The sequence below is a fragment of the Lepidochelys olivacea genome (genome assembly GCF_965140295.1).
Source record: "Lepidochelys olivacea isolate rLepOli2 genome assembly, chromosome: 23".
In the NCBI taxonomy this organism is placed as follows: Eukaryota; Metazoa; Chordata; order Testudines; family Cheloniidae; genus Lepidochelys; species Lepidochelys olivacea.
Genome location: NC_140433.1, coordinates 11,269,493 through 11,287,263, shown reverse-complemented (window position 1 = coordinate 11,287,263; position 17,771 = coordinate 11,269,493). Strand labels below are relative to the sequence as shown.

General features: G+C 54.0%; 1 pseudogene across 1 annotated transcript in view; it reads right to left on the bottom strand.

Annotated features, from left to right (window-relative positions):
* The window catches only part of LOC311511978 (leukocyte immunoglobulin-like receptor subfamily A member 2), an 873,498-nt pseudogene extending 858,376 nt beyond the window's left edge, over positions 1–15,122 (bottom strand). The window contains exons 1-4 of the transcript in view: positions 15,092–15,122; positions 14,914–14,949; positions 13,378–13,650; positions 12,572–12,829 (exon numbers count right to left, since the gene is read on the bottom strand). The product of the transcript in view is annotated as a leukocyte immunoglobulin-like receptor subfamily A member 2 (transcript). The remainder of the gene's footprint in view (positions 1–12,571; positions 12,830–13,377; positions 13,651–14,913; positions 14,950–15,091) is intronic.
* Positions 15,123–17,771: the final 2,649 nt, after the last annotated feature.

Below are 17,771 nucleotides of genomic sequence, written 5' to 3'. Positions count from 1 at the left end.
GTTTATGAGCAACAAACTCTGAATTATGAGACTTAGCACTGACAGCAAGTCTATGATAGGGAGGTGTTTCCAAGCGTCTTTATCAGACCATGCCTTCTGTTCAGACAGTCTCATTTGTTTAATAGTCATTGTACCTTTCAACTCCTCCCTGGACCTTGACATGTGTTCAGTTACTGGTTTTTCTTTTCCTTCATTATTTTTCTCAGTGACCCCTTCAGTTAGGGTTTTCAGTTTGATTCTGTCTTTGGGGGTGAGGTTAGGATGGGAGGGGACCTTGCATGTTGGCTGGCCCTCTGTGGAGCTGCATGTGATCTCCAGGGTTATGCTCATGCAAAAAATGTGTCCCCCCACCCGTGCCGGGGTTGTGATCTTTCAACAGTCCTTCTTTAGCTGCTTGCTGTATCTTACCTGCCTGGGGAATTGCTTCCTGCTCCCCTTTCTCAGGTGGGTCATTAGCATTTTCACTGACACTCAATTCTTTAGTAGGATTCCCATCCTGTCTTAAAGAGGCAGAATTAGTTTCCACTAGTACATCAGGAACAGCATTTTGCAAAAGTGGGACCTGGATTGGGGTATTCAGTGACCTGTCCTCTTCATTACTTATTGTTCTCCAATTTTCATTTCATCTGCAAACTGCTTCATTTCGTCAGCACTGTTAAGGCCTCAGCTGGGGTATTGTGTCCAGTTCTGGGTGCCACCCATTGGGAAAGATGCGGAGAAGTTGGAGAAAGTCCAGAGAAAGAACAACAAAAATGATTCAAGGTCTAGAAAAGATGACCTATAAGGAAAGATTGAACAAGATTAGGCTGGAGAAGAGAAGGCTGAGGGAGGACAAGACAACAGTCTACAGGTACATAAAAGGGGTTACACTAGATGACCCCTGTAGCCTCTTCTAACTCTATGGTTCTATGGTTCTATGAAAGGTTGTAATGACGAGGAGGGTGATAAATTGTTCTCCTTGTCCAATGAGGACAGGACAAGAAGCAATGGGCTTAAATAGCAGCAAGGGCGGTTTAGATTGGTCACTAGGAAAAACTTCCTGTCAGGATGGTTAGGCACTGGAATAAATTGCCTAGGGAGGTTGTGGAATCTCCATCATTGGAGATTTTTAAGAACAGGTTGGACAAACACCTGTCAGGGATGGTCTAGCTAATACTTAGTCCTGCCTCAGTGCAGGGTGCTGGACTAGATGGACAATTGAGGTCCCTTCCAGTCCTATATTGCTATAATTCTGTGATTCTATAGTGGAACCTGCTGCTATGGAAAATTTCTTCCAAGCCCCAATTAGTTAGAGGTCAGCTCATACCCTGCAGCCGGGGTGTTTATAGACAATTTATACCAGTGGGGGATTTGCCCCAAAATGGCAAAAGAAGTGAATAACCAAACATCCTCTGTAAGAAATTCCAAGGAGATTCTGGCTTGTGTATTTCTTATATTTTGTAGCCTCAGTGACCATAACTATCACCAATAGCTGTCTCTAAACCTATCTTTTAATGACCCAAATGTATGGGACAAATTCGGCTTCTGCCTATGGCACTGAAGTTGCTATTTGCATGAAGGGCTGATAGATTGGAAATGAATGTGGCACCGTGTCTCTCTGCTCTACGCCAATTAAAATGACTGTCACTTACAGAAATGTTGGGAAAGTTGGCGCATCCCCAAGGGTTTCATTAAAGATCCGTTTAGAAGTTGCGTGATCCCTCGTTGCTGTAGCGATCAGACACAATGCCCCGAGTAAGATCTCCGCACACTGCAATGCACAGGGCAATGTACTCTTTTAATGATGCCCAGTGCGATTTAGCTGAACCATTAAAAGTTGCATCGGGGATGCAAACTTGGCCCCCTCCAGAGACACGCTCACACGGCAGCTCTCCTTTGGCAATGATTATGGCCAGACGGGATTGCTTCTGAAACTCTCTCCAAGTTGCGGATGTGTTGACTACAGAGTGATATTCACGGCGGATGGACCGCCGGTCAATTTGATAGCCAGTGGGCTCAGCACACCAGCAGCTGAGCTGTTGCCAAGTCAGGCCTGGTCTACACACGGATTTGGTGCTGGTAGAAACCTCTTGGTTAGGGGTGTGCTTTTCAAACCAGTGCAACAGCTAGAGTGGACACAGTTAGAACCAGTATAAAGGTGCCTTCTCCTGGTATAATTTATTTCTCTTCCCATACAAGAATAGCTACCCTGCTGTGAAGTCCCTTTTTAGCAATAGAACTAAGGCCTGGTCTATATCTGAACATTAGACTGACCTACCTACGCCACTCAGGGCCGTGAAGAGTTGTTCCCTGAGCACTCTAGTTACCTCGACCTAGACGTTCCCCTGAGGCCCTGCTCCGGCACTGCCTCTTCTCCCCCAAACCCTGACCCCCCCTCGTTCCTCTCTGCCCCCTCCCCTCCCCTTGCTTGCCCTTATGACCAGTAAAAAATGGGAGGGCCCCTCTGGCCCCCCCTGCACCGGTGCCCCTGATTCACGACATTTGAGGGGAAAACCCTGCACTATGGGACTACAGCAGCCCAGCTGCAGAGCCAGTGCAGCGGCTGTAGTGTAGACATAGCCTCAGAAATCCACATGGGGGCCTGGCACTGCACTGAGTACACTGGGACAGTGAAAGCCGTCCCGCTTTTGTGTGTAGACAAGGCCTTGAATGCCATCTTTTTGGCCAACTGCTTTGTCTCTGAAGTAGGCGTCCAGGGATCATAGTAATGAACTTGGTACAAAACCTTAGATAGATACATTCCCAAATGCTTCTTTACCTCAGGTCCCCATATGCCCCTCAACACACCTAGAATGCAAATTATTACACAAGCAAGCAAACTTTCCTTGGGTTTTCATGGAAAGGAAGCAGGGTTGGGAGGTCAGGTGCTTTTGGGTGTATTCAGTGATTGTGAAGGGACATGTGTACTATCGGTGTGTCTACATGGCACACTGAGGCCTGGCCGAGGCTACGTGATTGGGCCAACACAAGGCAGCTTGCACCAACCTAGTGGTGTGTCTAGTGGTGTCTCCCACAACTGCAAGCATCCTGTTACGTCGACACAATAACATCACCTCCCCAAGTGGCGCAGAGCCAGGACCTCGGGCCTAGGACTCTGCTAGCAGGATAGATCAGAGCCTGGGTCCCATTGTGGCTTGGGTCCAAGCCCTGTCATTTTGCAGTGTGGACGCAGCTTTAGCCACAGACCCGAGTCAGAAGATCTCTGTAGCTCAGTACCGTCACATTAACACGGCTGTGAGACCCAGATCTCAGCAATTGTCATCCCATGTTTACAATGCAGTGTGAACACTCAAGCGCAGACTTGGAACTACTGAGACCTCAAGCCTGGGTTCCACGGAGCCAGGTTTTGGATGCCATGTTGACACACCCTAAGTGTCTGTACTAGGCCCAGAAATATGGACCCTGAATCTTGGATGGAGCATATAAGCTCTCGCCATAATCAGTGATGCCAACTCTGCTGATTTTATCGCGAGCTGGTTTGTCTCAAAGCCCCAGTACCTGGAGCCATTGGATTACCCTAGAATCTCAGCCCCCCCGTTGACATAGAAAGTAAGTTCCTCGCTCTTGTGGTTCCAGAGAAAAGCTTCAAAATGCAGCCAGAGTGAGACCCTAAAAGCTCAGAAACCAGCAGAAAAAAGAAAAAAAGTACAGGCAAGAAGTCTCATGATTTTGAAGCCAATCTCTTGGTTTTTGAGGACTGATTCACATTTGAACAATTTGGGTTGGCAAAACGGGGTGCAGCCGCAGTGCATCTGTCGCTCAGGCTAGAGGACTTCAGATTATGGAGGCCTAATCCTCCCCCATCCATTCATGGCTGTGGCATCTGAGTCCCCCAGCCCCTATGTCCCTCCACATTGCCCCCCTGCCAACACCCCCTCATCCACCCACAGTGAGGGAACCCACATAGGCCCTATGCCACTCCGAGGTATCCAGTGGTGCCGTGGCAAAGGCCTTCACCTAGGAAGTGGGAGACACCACTTCCTGCTCCAAACTGGGCCCAGCAAGAACATGAAGCCAGGTTTCCCACCTCCGAGGCGAGTGCCCTGACCCCCAGGCTGGGAACCTGCACTGGGGGGGGCAGTGTGAGAGCCTGAGTGAGTGTCTGATTGGCTGCTAGCCTGCAGGGGGCGGGCAGTAGGGTGTCTGTTTGTTTGCGACAGGGAAGCCTGGCTGTTTAAAAATAGCCAGAGCTTCGCGAACCAGCTGAGCGGCGGAGAACCAGCTGAGCAGCGGGGACAGCAGAGCAGCTCACAGCAGGAGTTTGCCTGGGAGTTCGCCTGGAGGGAGCCCAGTGAGGCTTACATCTTGCAAACTGCTCTGAGGAAGCTCGTAGTAGGAAGGTGATATGGAAGGGGGGGGTTCAGCTGTTGTGACCTGCACTGGATGTACCATGTTTGTCTTTCTTCCACAGGACAGAAGCGACTTTGTCTGTACAAAGTGCAAGCTGGTCTCCATATTGGAAGAGAAGATTGAAGGTCTGGAGCAACAGATAGCGACCCTGCGTTGCATACGGGAAACTGAGGATTTCCTGGACGAAACTCAGGATAGGCTTCTAGGGGCACAAAGCTCTACAGATATAGAGCAGGTTGCACAGAGGAGCCAAGAGGCCAGTGAAGAAGCTTGGCAACATGTGACCTCCAGAAGAGGTAAGCGGAATGTCCGGGTTCCAGCAACGCAGACACAGGTAACTAACCGCTTTCATGTTCTCTCCACAGGTATCGTTGCGGAGAGTGGACCAGATGATATGTCTGGGGCGAGAAAGCAGAAGGAGACTCCGCTGGTTGGAGGGCATGAGATGCGCTGTCCTGAGGTTGGGGGTTCCACGACCACCACTCCCAAGAGGAGAAGGCGGGTGGTGGTGGTCGGGGACTCTCTCCTCCGGGGGACTGAGTCATCTATCTGCCGCCCTGACCGGGAAAACCGAGAAGTCTGCTGCTTGCCAGGGGCTAAGATTCGCGATGTGACGGAGAGACTGCCGAGACTCATCAAGCCCTCGGATCGCTACCCCTTCCTGCTTCTCCACGTGGGCACCAATGATACTGCCAAGAATGACCTTGAGCGGATCACTGCGGACTATGTGGCTCTAGGAAGAAGGATAAAGGAGTTGGAGGCGCAAGTGGTGTTCTCGTCCATCCTCCCCGTGGAAGGAAAAGGCCTAGGTAGGGAGCGTCGAATCGTGGAAGTCAACGAATGGCTACGCAGGTGGTGTCAGAGAGAAGGCTTTGGTTTCTTTGACCATGGGATGGTGTTCCATGAAGGAGGAGTGCTGGGCAGAGACGGGCTCCATCTTACGAAGAGAGGGAAGAGCATCTTTGCCAGCAGGCTGGCTAACCTAGTGAGGAGGGCTTTAAACTAGGTTCACCGGGGGAAGGAGACCAAAGCCCTGAGGTAAGTGAGAAAGCGGGATACCGGGAGGAAACACAGGCAGGAATGTCTGTGAGGGGAGGGCTCCTGCCTCATACTGGCAATGAGGGGCGATCAACAGGTTATCTCAAGTGCTTATATACAAATGCACAAAGCCTTGGAAACAAGCAGGGAGAACTGGAGGTCCTGGTGATGTCAAGGAACTATGATGTGATCGGAATAACAGAGACTTGGTGGGATAACTCACATGACTGGAGTACTGTCATGGATGGTTATAAACTGTTCAGGAAGGACAGGCAGGGCAGAAAAGGTGGGGGAGTAGCACTGTATGTAAGGGAGCAGTATGACTGCTCAGAGCTCCGGTACGAAACTGCAGAAAAACCTGAGTGTCTCTGGATTAAGTTTAGAAGTGTGTGCAACAAGAGTGATGTAGTGGTGGGAGTCTGCTATAGACCACCGGACCAGGGGGATGAGGTGGATGAGGCTTTCTTCCGGCAGCTCACGGAAGCTACTAGATCGCATGCCCTGATTCTCATGGGTGACTTTAATTTTCCTGATATCTGCTGGGAGAGCAATACAGCGGTGCATAGACAATCCAGGAAGTTTTTGGAAAGCGTAGGGGACAATTTCCTGGCGCAAGTGCTAGAGGAGCCAACTAGGGGGGCGCTTTTCTTGACCTGCTGCTCACAAACCGGATAGAATTAGTGGGGGAAGCAAAAGTGGATGGGAATCTGGGAGGCAGTGACCATGAGTTGGTCGAGTTCAGGATCCTGACGCAGGGAAGAAAGGTAAGCAGCAGGATACGGACCCTGGACTTCAGGAAAGCAGACTTCGACTCCCTCAGGGAACGGATGGCCAGGATCCCCTGGGGGACTAACTTGAAGGGGAAAGGAGTCCAGGAGAGCTGGCTGTATTTCAAGGAATCCCTGTTGAGGTTACAGGGACAAACCATCCCGATGAGTCGAAAGAATAGTAAATATGGCAGGCGACCAGCTTGGCTTAATGGTGAAATCCTAGCGGATCTTAAACATAAAAAAGAAGCTTACAAGAAGTGGAAGGTTGGACATATGACCAGGGAAGAGTATAAAAATATTGCTCGGGCATGTAGGAATGTTATCAGGAGGGCCAAATCGCACCTGGAGCTGCAGCTAGCCAGAGATGTCAAGAGTAACAAGAAGGGTTTCTTCAGGTATGTTGGCAACAAGAAGAAAGCCAAGGAATGTGTGGGCCCCTTACTGAATGAGGGAGGCAACCTAGTGACAGAGGATGTGGAAAAAGCTAATGTACTCAATGCTTTTTTTGCCTCTGTTTTCACTAACAAGGTCAGCTCCCAGACTGCTGCGCTGGGCATCACAAAATGCGGAAGAGATGGCCAGCCCTCTGTGGAGATAGAGGCGGTTAGGGACTATTTAGAAAAGCTGGACGTGCACAAGTCCATGGGGCCGGACGAGTTGCATCCGAGAGTGCTGAAGGAATTGGCGGCTGTGATTGCAGAGCCACTGGCCATTATCTTTGAAAACTCGTGGCGAACCGGGGAAGTCCCGGATGACTGGAAAAAGGCTAATGTAGTGCCAATCTTTAAAAAAGGGAAGAAGGAAGATCCTGGGAACTACAGGCCAGTCAGCCTCACCTCAGTCCCTGGAAAAATCATGGAGCAGGTCCTCAAAGAATCAATCCTGAAGCACTTGCATGAGAGGAAAGTGATCAGGAACAGCCAGCATGGATTCACCAAGAGAAGGTCATGCCTGACTAATCTAATCGCCTTTTATAATGAGATTACTGGTTCTGTGGATGAAGGGAAAGCAGTGGATGTATTGTTTCTTGACTTTAGCAAAGCTTTTGACACCGTCTCCCATAGTATTCTTGTCAGCAAGTTAAGGAAGTATGGGCTGGATGAATGCACCCTAAGGTGGGTAGAAAGCTGGCTAGATTGTCGGGCTCAACGGGTAGTGATCAATGGCTCCATGTCTAGTTGGCAGCCGGTATCAAGTGGAGTGCCCCAAGGGTCGGTCCTGGGGCCGGTTTTATTCAATATCTTCATAAATGATCTGGAGGATGGTGTGGATTGCACTCTCAGCAAATTTGCGGATGATACTAAACTGGGAGGAGTGGTAGATACGCTGGAGGGGAGGGATAGGATACAGAAGGACCTAGACCAATTGGAAGATTGGGCCAAAAGGAATCTGATGAGGTTCAATAAGGATAAGTGCAGGGTCCTGCACTTAGGACGGAAGAACCCAGTGCACAGCTACAGACTAGGGACCGAATGGCTAGGCAGCAGTTCTGCGGAAAAGGACCTAGGGGTGACAGTGGACGAGAAGCTGGATATGAGTCAGCAGTGTGCCCTTGTTGCCAAGAAGGCCAATGGCATTTTGGGATGTATAAGTAGGGGCATAGCGAGCAGATCGAGGGACGTGATCGTTCCCCTCTATTCGACATTGGTGAGGCCTCATCTGGAGTACTGTGTCCAGTTTTGGGCCCCACACTTCAAGAAGGATGTGGATAAATTGGAGAGAGTCCAGCGAAGGGCAACAAAAATGATTAGGGGACTGGAACACATGAGTTATGAGGAGAGGCTGAGGGAGCTGGGATTGTTTAGCCTGCAGAAGAGAAGAATGAGGGGGGATTTGATAGCTGCTTTCAACTACCTGAAAGAGGGTTCCAAAGAGGATGGCTCTAGACTGTTCTCAATGGTAGCAGATGACAGAACGAGGAGTAATGGTCTCAAGTTGCAGTGGGGGAGGTTTAGATTGGATATTAGGAAAAACGTTTTCACTAAGAGGGTGGTGAAACACTGGAATGCGTTACCTAGGGAGGTGGTAGAATCTCCTTCCTTGGAGGTTTTTAAGGTCAGGCTTGACAAAGCCCTGGCTGGGATGATTTAACTGGGAATTGGTCCTGCTTTGAGCAGGGGGTTGGACTAGATGACCTTCTGGGGTCCCTTCCAACCCTGATATTCTATGATTCTATGATTCTCTCTGGCCCAAGGACAATGTGAAGTGTTTACACTGGGTGGCACAGCTCCAACAAGAGACACCGAGAATGAGTCACCTGGCTAAGGCACCCAACTGGCACGGTGTGGGGGGAGAGATTGATTCAAACCAAGCCGAGGACGGATTTGAACCTGGGTCTCTCACGTTTCAGCTGAGCACCCTCCCCACTGGTCTGCCTAGGGTAGAGGTGGGATTCGAACCCAAGTGCCAGCCGAGTGCCTTGGCCACAGGGCTGTTGGCCATTCTGGAGGGGGTGCCACTCTGTTATTTTTCTGTGAACAGCATGGGAGCTCTCAGTTTCGTCCTGATGCAGTGTGGGAAATTTTTCAAAATCTTGGAAAATGTTGCGGGACTGAGAAAACAATTCCCGTGCCAACTCTCCCCGTGTCATCAATATCTCCTTCGAAAGGGGACAAGGCTCCAAATGTCGGCTACCTGCTCAGGCCAGGAAAGGGTAACAATAATTAATAAGATGGTAGGAACTAGAGTTCCTGTTACAATTGTAAGAAACCTACTCTAAATGTGCCAATATATAGAATAGCCAGTCCCTGTCCCAAAGAGCCGACAATCTAAGTATAGGACAACACACAGATGGGAAGTCTAAGGAAATAAGATTCATAGATTTCGAGGCCAGACGGGACCATTATGATTTAGTCTGAGCTTCTGTGTAGCACAGGCCAGAAAATGTCCCCAAAATAATTCCTAGAGCAGATCTGTTAGGACAACATCCAATCTTGATTTAAAAATGGTCACAGATTGAGAATTCACCACGACTCTTGTTCCAATGGCTAATTTCTCTCATGGTTACACATTTATGCCTTATTTCCAGTCTGAATTTGCCTGCCCCAGGGTCAACCCACTCATCTACTACTGCGGATGCAGAGACATTCCTCTTACTTACACCAGTGGCTTGAATGGTGTTATATAGTGAGACTGTGGACAACTCATTGCCACCGGCTGGTGCTGAGAGCTAGAACTTAGCAAGAAGCAAAGAGGGCCTGGAAGTTGAATCTCTGATGCCAACTTCAAACATTAAAAAAAAAAAAAATCATGAGAGCGACTTAAAATCATGATTAAATTTGGGGTTCTCTTAATTTGCCTCCTGATTTCTGAGCCTTTAGGTTCACACTCCATCACATCGCTAAGCTGTTCTCTGTTCCGGCTGGGTCGGTTCCCTCTGTGGGATTAAAACGAGCGTTGGCTGTGTGGGGGAAATTGCTGTTAACCTTGCTGTTGAAACTGACCCCATCCCATTCTGCGGCAAAATCTATGCACTATATGCAACATAGGCAAGCGCTGTAATGCAAGAGGCCGAAAGGCCTGTATCCTGTACGACTTGGCTTAAGCTAAAGCATTTACGTATGCTAGGGCGTGGCACTTGACCCAGATAATGGACTAGGCCAATCTCTAACTAGAAAAGAACCAAAAGGGCCTCCGGAAGAATCCCTAGCTGTCCGTTATATGCACCCTCCACCCTGCAAAAGTCCCTAGTCAAAACGCTGCCACAGCAAGCCGCAGATCTTGATAAGATCTTGATAGCACTGTGCTAGATATGAAACTGCCCTTCCATTAATTCCTTATAAGGCTTTATTAATAATGCTTGAGTGGTAAGGAAATGTATCGTTTGGCTTGACTTTGGACCTATATAAGTCTGGTATTATAGGGGCAGGGCAGAGAGAGACCAGGGTGGCACCTGCGTGTGACCATCTCCGTCTCCTTCTCCCTGCATGCTTGTATTCAATAAAAGGACCTCAGACTGTTTGAACCAAACAGATGGTGTGACTCGTTTTCCACAACACCTGGGATGGGGGGAGGGACGGAACCAGCATCCAGGCCCTGGTGGCAAGGGGCTGAAATGGTGACTCAGAGATTGGGCCGCTCGCCCCATGACCTGGCATTTGTTATGGGTTCAATTGTTTGGGTTGGGGGGGGGGAGTGAATTCAGCGCTGGGGCCGGTGCTGTCTGGGCAGCCCCTGGGCCCCGACTCCTCTGTGCATCCCCAGAGTGGGAACAGCTGAGGGAACATCCCCCTGGGAAAGGCCCCTGCTCTGTAGCTTCCCCTGGGAGCAGGGATCCTCCCTCCCTTGGCCCTCAACCTCCAGCGGCTGCTGCTCCCGCCCCTGGCTGGGAACCCCCCAGTGACTGTCCCCGCTCCTCAGCCAGGTGTCCCCTCTGCTGGGCTTAGGGCTCAGGGCAGAGCCGGCTCTGAGCATCCCATTCGGGCAGACACGCCCTGAGGGTCTGGCTGGGTGTGGGGCTGTGGTTGAGGACCCACACCGAAGGGAATTCACTCTCTCAAGGGCCATCGAAGTGAGAGCATCTAGACAATGGAGACTGCTGGACCCACCTCTAGGCAAAGATCTTCCCAGTAAACTGGAAGAAGCTATAAAGAGGGGAAGTGACAACATCCCTTGGCCTCACTCCCCCCACAACTCAACACCTGGAAACACGTCTTGAGCATAGATGCCGACTCTGTGGGTGCTCCAGGACCCACGGGGAAAAATTGGTGGGTGCTCTGCACCCACCGCCAGCTCCTGGCCTCCCCTGCCCCAGCTCACCTCACCTCTGCCTTCGCCTCCGCCTCCTCCTCTGAGTGCACCGCGTCCCTGCTTCTACTCCCAGTGCTTGCTGCTGCAAAACAGCTATTTCGCAGCATAACAAGTTGTGGGAGGGAGGGGGGAGGAGCGGGAACGTGGCGCACTCAGGGGAAGAGGCGGGGTGGGAATTTGGGGAGGGAGTCCAATAGGGGCAGGGAGGAGGTGAAGTTGGGGCGGGGACTTTGGGGAAAGGGTTGGAATGGGGGCGGGGCAGGGGCGGGAGGGGTCGAGCATCCACCAGCGCCAGGAGAAGTTGGCACCTATGGTCTGGAGGACAAAGACTTTGAACTGGGGAGGGTGGTCCCGGCTGGAAGGCAGTTCCAGTCTGTGTACTGAAGATCTGTGACCTGTGGGTACCAGCTACCGAGGGAGACGCTGCTTGATTCAAATCCTGGTTAGTTTGTAGAACTCAGACTGCCAGTTTATTTTTGTTTCTTAAGTAACTGACCCTGATCTCTACGCTTGCTAGTTATAATCACTTCAACTCCATCTCTCTGGAGTTAATACATCTCTTTTCTATTTGAGCTCAAACAGTGTGTTTTGGTTGAAGTGCCTGGGAAATCTCAAAAAGCACATGAGTACTTGTGGCACCTTAGAGACCACAAGTAATCCTGTTCTTTTTGCGGATACAGATTAACAGGGCTGCTACTCTGAAACCTGGGAAATCTCAGCTCAGGTTACAAAGGCTGGTGCGTGTCCTCTCCCCATCGAGGGAGGGGCGGACTGGGTAATGAACAGACACTGGCCAGGCTTCTGACCAGTGCAGGACAGTACCAGGCTGGGAATCTGGGAGGGACTTGACTGGCGCGTCCCTATTAATGGTTTGTGAGATCCTGGGAAATCATTCATGTAACTCCGGTGGGTGTGTCCCTGGCTGTGGATGGCTGGGTAAGTGCAGGACCTGCCAGAGGTTTGTAGCTTGACATCAGCATCACAGTTGCGAGGGATACCCCAGGTTAGAATCATAGAATCATAGAATATCAGGGTTGGAAGGGACCCCAGAAGGTCATCTAGTCCAACCCCCTGCTCGAAGCAGGACCAATTCCCAGTTTAAATCATCCCAGCCAGGGCTTTGTCAAGCCTGACCTTAAAAACCTCTAAGGAAGGAGATTCTACCACCTCCCTAGGTAACGCATTCCAGTGTTTCACCACCCTCATAGTGAAAAAGTTTTTCCTAATATCCAATCTAAACCTCCCCCACTGCAACTTGAGACCATTACTCCTCGTTCTGTCATCTGCTACCATTGAGAACAGTCTAGAGCCATCCTCTTTGGAACCCCCTTTCAGGTAGTTGAAAGCAGCTATCAAATCCCCCCTCATTCTTCTCTTCTGCAGACTAAACAATCCCAGCTCCCTCAGCCTCTCCTCATAAGTCATGTGTTCTAGACCCCTAATCATTTTTGTTGCCCTTCGCTGGACTCTCTCCAATTTATCTACATCCTTCTTGTAGTGTGGGGCCCAAAACTGGACACAGTACTCCAGATGAGGTTTCACCAGGTTGGTGGGACAGAGGGTCCAGCGGTTCCATAGACCCACCCTGGGAACCCTCTCACAGAGCGGAGATACTGAGCCGGGCCCCTCACCTGCTACCATCAGCTCCACAGGGTCGCTGGGATGCGACCAGACGGAGGGGTCCAATTTGGTGCCATATTGGCAGCTGTAGCTCCCTGTGTGTCTCCGGCTCACGTTGTGGATGGTAAACTCAGCCACGTCCCCAACAGTCTCAAACCAGCGCCGTACGTCCAGGTTTCCAAGTTTATACATGAGGAATGTCGCTTTCTGGCATCGACACTCACACCGGATAGTCACAGTTCTCCCCAGGGTGACTCCCCTGCTGGGGCTCAGGGAGATGGAGGGTTTGGGGTAGCTGAGCTCTGCAGTGAGAAGGAGACAGGCCGTGAGACAGGACCTGGCACAGTCACTGCGCCCCGTCCTCACCGCACGGTCCCAGACCCGGGGCCCCTGGGAGAAAACCCAGCCAGAGGAACCTCTCCGAGATCCCAGAGATTTCTGGGAGCTACGACCGAAACTGCCTGAGGACCTAAATCCAGAGCACCCTCTGTACCTGTCTATCCACTTAATAGTCCCCCCGAGCCTGGGAGCCAGGACGCCTGGGTTCTGTCCCTGGCTCTGGGAAGGGAGTGGCGTCTAGTGGTTAGAGCTGGGGGGGCCTGGCAGTCAGAGGTGCAGGGAGCTGCACAGGCACAGTGAGAAAAAGCCCCCACCCTAAAGCCAACCCCGACTCTGTAACCAGACACAAGGTGCAGGGAGGATGATTCATACAAGGGGAAATGGAAGCCCGGGGAAGTAAGGGACACCCCAAGGACCCCTGGGGGCAGGGATCCCCCCCCACGTCAGTCCTGAATCTACAGCAGCTGGGAACCCCCCCCATGACTCTGTCCCTGCTCCCCGGGATCCTCACCTGCTACAACAATCCGCAGGTAATCATGGGGCTCCGGCTCCGATCTGGAGCGAGATCTGCAGTGGTAGAACCCTGCGTCTTCCCGTCTGGCGCTGGGGATGGTGAATTCACCCCCGTCCCCAGCAGCGTCCAGCTCCTGGATTTGGATTCCATCCTTATACAGAAATAACCTCCTGGCCTCGCACCGACACTGACAGCAGATGGTGACGGCTGCCCCCGGGACGATCACCCCGCTGGGGCTGGCGGAGATGGAGGGTCTGGGCTCAGGGAGCTCTGCGTTCACACACAAACAGGAGTGAGATGGGGAGACACAAACCCCTCCCCATGTGTCTGTAACCTGCCCTCAGTGCCCAGCTCCAGGGACAGCACCGCGGATAACAGACACCTCACTGCATCTACAGCAGGGGTCTCAAACGCAAATGGCCACGAGGGCCACATGAGGACTAGTACATTGGCCCGAGGGCCGCACCACTGACCCCACACCCGCTGCCCTGGCCCTGCCCCCACTCCACCCCATCCATGAGGCCCCGCCCCTACCCCGCCTCTTCCCACCCCTTCCCTGCCCTCATTCCAACTCCTTCCCCGAAATCCCCACCCCAACTCCGCTCCCTCCCTGCCCCCAGGGGGTGCAGGAGGGGTGAGGGGTGTGTCGGGGGCTCAGGGCAGGGGGTCGGGGTGCAGGGTGGGGCAGGGGGTCAGGGCAGGGGGTTGGGGTGCAGGAGGGGTGTGGGGTGCGGCAGAGGGCTCAGGGCAGAGGGTCGGGGTGCAGCAGGGGTGTGGGGTGCAGCAGGGAGCTCACGACAAGGGGTTGGGGTGCAGGAGGGGTGCGGCAGGGGGCTTAGGGCAGGGGGTTGGGGTGCAGGAGGGGTGCAGGGTGTGGCAGGCGTGTCAGGGCAGGGGTTCGGCTGCAGGAGGCGTTTGGGGGGCGGGTCCAGCCCGGCATGCACCGGGGGCAGGGCAGGCTCCCTGCCTACCTGCCCTGCCCCTGCACCACTCCGGGAAGTGGCTGGGACCTGGCGGGGGGGGGCACAGAGGTCTGTGTGTTGCCCTGGCCGCTCCTCCAGGTACCTCCCCTGAAGCAGACACGGCCAACGGGAGCTTCGGGGGAGGTACCTGGAGGAGTGGCCAGGGCAACACACAGACCCCTGTGCCCAGCCGCTTCCTGGAGTGGCGCGGGGGCAGGGCAGGCAGGCAGGGAGCCTGCCCTGCCCCCGGTGCACGCTGGGCTGGAGCCGCTCTCGGTAAACGCTGGGGGGGGGGTGCCACGGGGAGCTGGCGGCCCGCAGTTTGAGACCCCTGATCTACATGGAACCTGTGAGCCGGGCTCTGGTCTCAGCCCCCGGGGTCAATCCGGAGTCACTCCTGACTGCACTGGGGGCAGGGCTGGGTTCTGATCTCAGTCCGCTGGGGTCAATCCAGAGTCAACCCTGACTGAGTTTTGGGGGAAGGTTCAGGTCTCAGCTGTTCTTTTCCCCTCCACCTTCCCCCCCCACCCCCCATCCTTAACACTTAGCGTTGAGCAGCACAGATACTCACCTCTGGACGCCTCGCTCTGCCCGGCCAGCCAGCAGCCTAGAGAGGAGACGGCTTGTTAGGCACCAGATCCCAGAGTGACTGGATCCTACACTCTGGTCTCAGATTCTCCCCCAGGGCACGTGGCCTGGTCTCAGATCCTCCCTCACAGGCACACGCCCTGGCTGTCTCCAATACTCACCGATGAAGAGGACAGTGAGAGCAGATACCATGATGGGGCAGTGAGGGGGCCCCTCAGCGCTGCCACCAAAGCCGCAGTGCCTGGCTCCACCAAGCCCCAAATAAGGAACTCAGCCGGTGGCTGCAGCTGGAGGAAGTTGAGGATGTCTCATCTCTTCCTACATCTATCACACCTTGTCTCTAATCTGCAGGCGAAATCTAACGCAGCTAAAATAAGCAGCAGTCACTGAAAAACCGAGGAAACCCTGAGAGCTTCAGCCTGGCAAATCACCATGCAGCTCGCAGCTTGTTTGTGTCTGTGGGGAGCGGGGACAGGTCACCCTCAATTTCTCCTGCAGCCTTGGGGAAGGTGCAACAGGCTGGGAGCCAGGAGACCACAGGGTCTAGTCTTCAATCTTCGCCTGACCACGATTTCCATGCAGATTCCCCCCCCCCCATCCTGTCCTTTCTTACATGCTAGAATCAAACCTCACCGGTGACCCATGTAGGTAAAATTAATACGTGATCATGCAATTAAAGGCTGGCTTTGTAATGCATGTGCATGGGAGGGTGGAGTTTAGGTTGTATCTGTGGCATTTCCCGGTGCTGGAGGGTTTGACTCTGCAGCCTTCCCGCTCAGCCTGCAAACCTGCCCACACGCACAACACCTGCCCTGGCACCGTGTGAGGAGCGGGCGTGATGGGGAACACCTGGGTTTGCTGCCCCTTGCACCATAACTGAGCAGGGAGGACGGCTTTACGCTGTAACGCCTGGTTCAAAGGGTCTTTTCTCAGCGTGTGAATTAAATAAACCGGGTTGAAAGGAAAACTGGAGCAAGAGAAATTCCATCCCGTGCACCCAGCTGGGAGAGACCCAGGGACCTTCTAATGCCCCTGCAGAGACCCTGCCCCCGAGCTGGAGGAGACACTGTCAGTGGTTATGTGGCCAGGCCCCTAGAGAGGGACGTGACACAGGCTTTGTTTATACGCCATTGGCTAGAGGGCAGGAGGAAGCTGGGGGTCAGGAAAGTTTGAATCAGTTCTGGGCTCTGGCAGGGGAGTGGGGACTAGTGGTTAGAGCCAGGGAGTAGAGCTGTGGCCCGGACTCCTTGTGTCACCATCTTGGGGTCGCCTCCCCCCACACACAGACAGTGCTGGGCCAGGCTGGGGCTGCATTAAAGGTGCTTCAGCTTCCCAGCCGACGGGTCCCAATTAGCCTCCTTCACTCAGCCCCCTCATCCCAGGACCCCAACCCCCCTGCTCACCAGACCTCTGGGAGCCTTTGCCCCTGGCTCCGGAGCAGGAGGGAGACGAGCAGAAGGCTCATTGTGAAGCAGGGTCATTCCCCCCGCCCCCCAGCCTGTCCCCCTCCGCCCCCTGGCCTGACTCCCCGAGTCTCCCAGCTTAGCCTGTGTCACCCCACACCCCTCCTCCCCGCATTGTGCCCCCTGGCCCGTGTCCCCTCACAGACCACTGGCCCCTTCCTCCGCAACCCCGCAGCATCTCTGTCCTGCCCCCTCTCACAGCCAGCTCCCCACTAGTTATGGCCGACATCTCCCATTGCTCTCCAAGGGAAGGGACCCCGGCTGCCCTCAGTTAACATGGCCACCCCGTCACCGCCTGCAGCCCTCGCAGGCCAGGCTGCCCCCTGGCTAAGATGGCCGACGCCTCAGCCTCGGGGTGGGGAACAATCCTGCCCCCCTGGACTGTCTATGGGGCAGGGAGGGGTGACTATGGGGTTGGGGGCATTACGGGACACAGAATGTGGGGCAGGGAGGAATGTGTGTGGGGGGGAACTGAGGGGACAGAAAAAATGGGGAACCTGAGGCTGAGGGGGCTGGAGCTGGGGTGAGGCTGAGCAGGGGGCAGTGAAAGGGGCAGCTGCTGGGGGTAGAAATGGGAGTCCAGGGGGAACTTGGGGGCACCAGCTCCCCCCTCACTCCTCAACCCCCCCCCCCAAATCCTGCCCCCCAGCTCTCAGGTTCCCCATTTTTTCTGTGAGGAGGGGAGCCTGGCTGCTCTCAAACTCCATCCTGGCCCCTCTCCCCTCAGCCCCCTCCCGACCAACTTCCCTCAAACTCCAGGCTCCCCGCATCCGGTTCCCCCCAAACACCCGCCATAGGGGGCCCAGAAGTGCCAGGGGCTAAATCCCTCTGCACCCTGTTTTGTTCATGGAGACACAATAAAGGGCCCAAGGTGCGAACATGCCCCAGCCCCTGCCCCACACTGAACAGGCCAGGCGGGGTCCAGAGCCTGCAGCCTGCTCAGCCCCATGGTAAACCCCCCATTGACCCCTGGGACCGGCTGTGACAGACCCAGCAGAGCAGGAACCAGGGAGCCGTGGCAGGCGCCGTGTGAAACGAGGGGTTTGTTCCAGTCCCGGCCCCATTCCCTGGAGCGAGCCTCTAGCCGGAAAATCCCCTGGGTTTGGGCGTCTCCCCACTGGCCCCGGAGACATTAGCGACTGTCCTGGGGGGGCAGAGGAGCCGGTGGAACTGGGCTGGAGCCGGCGTCGCCGCGGCTGCTGTTAAAGTCCGACCCCGTTTCCTCCCGGGTTGGGGGTACAGCCGGGGGAGGGGCGATGGCATCGGGGTCCCTCTCTCCGGCCGCTCTGCTCAGGATGCCTCTGCGAAGCAGGGTCCGGACGGCCCAGGGGGCCCAGGGTACAGGGGGTGGCAGCCACGACGGTGAAGCCAATTTCCC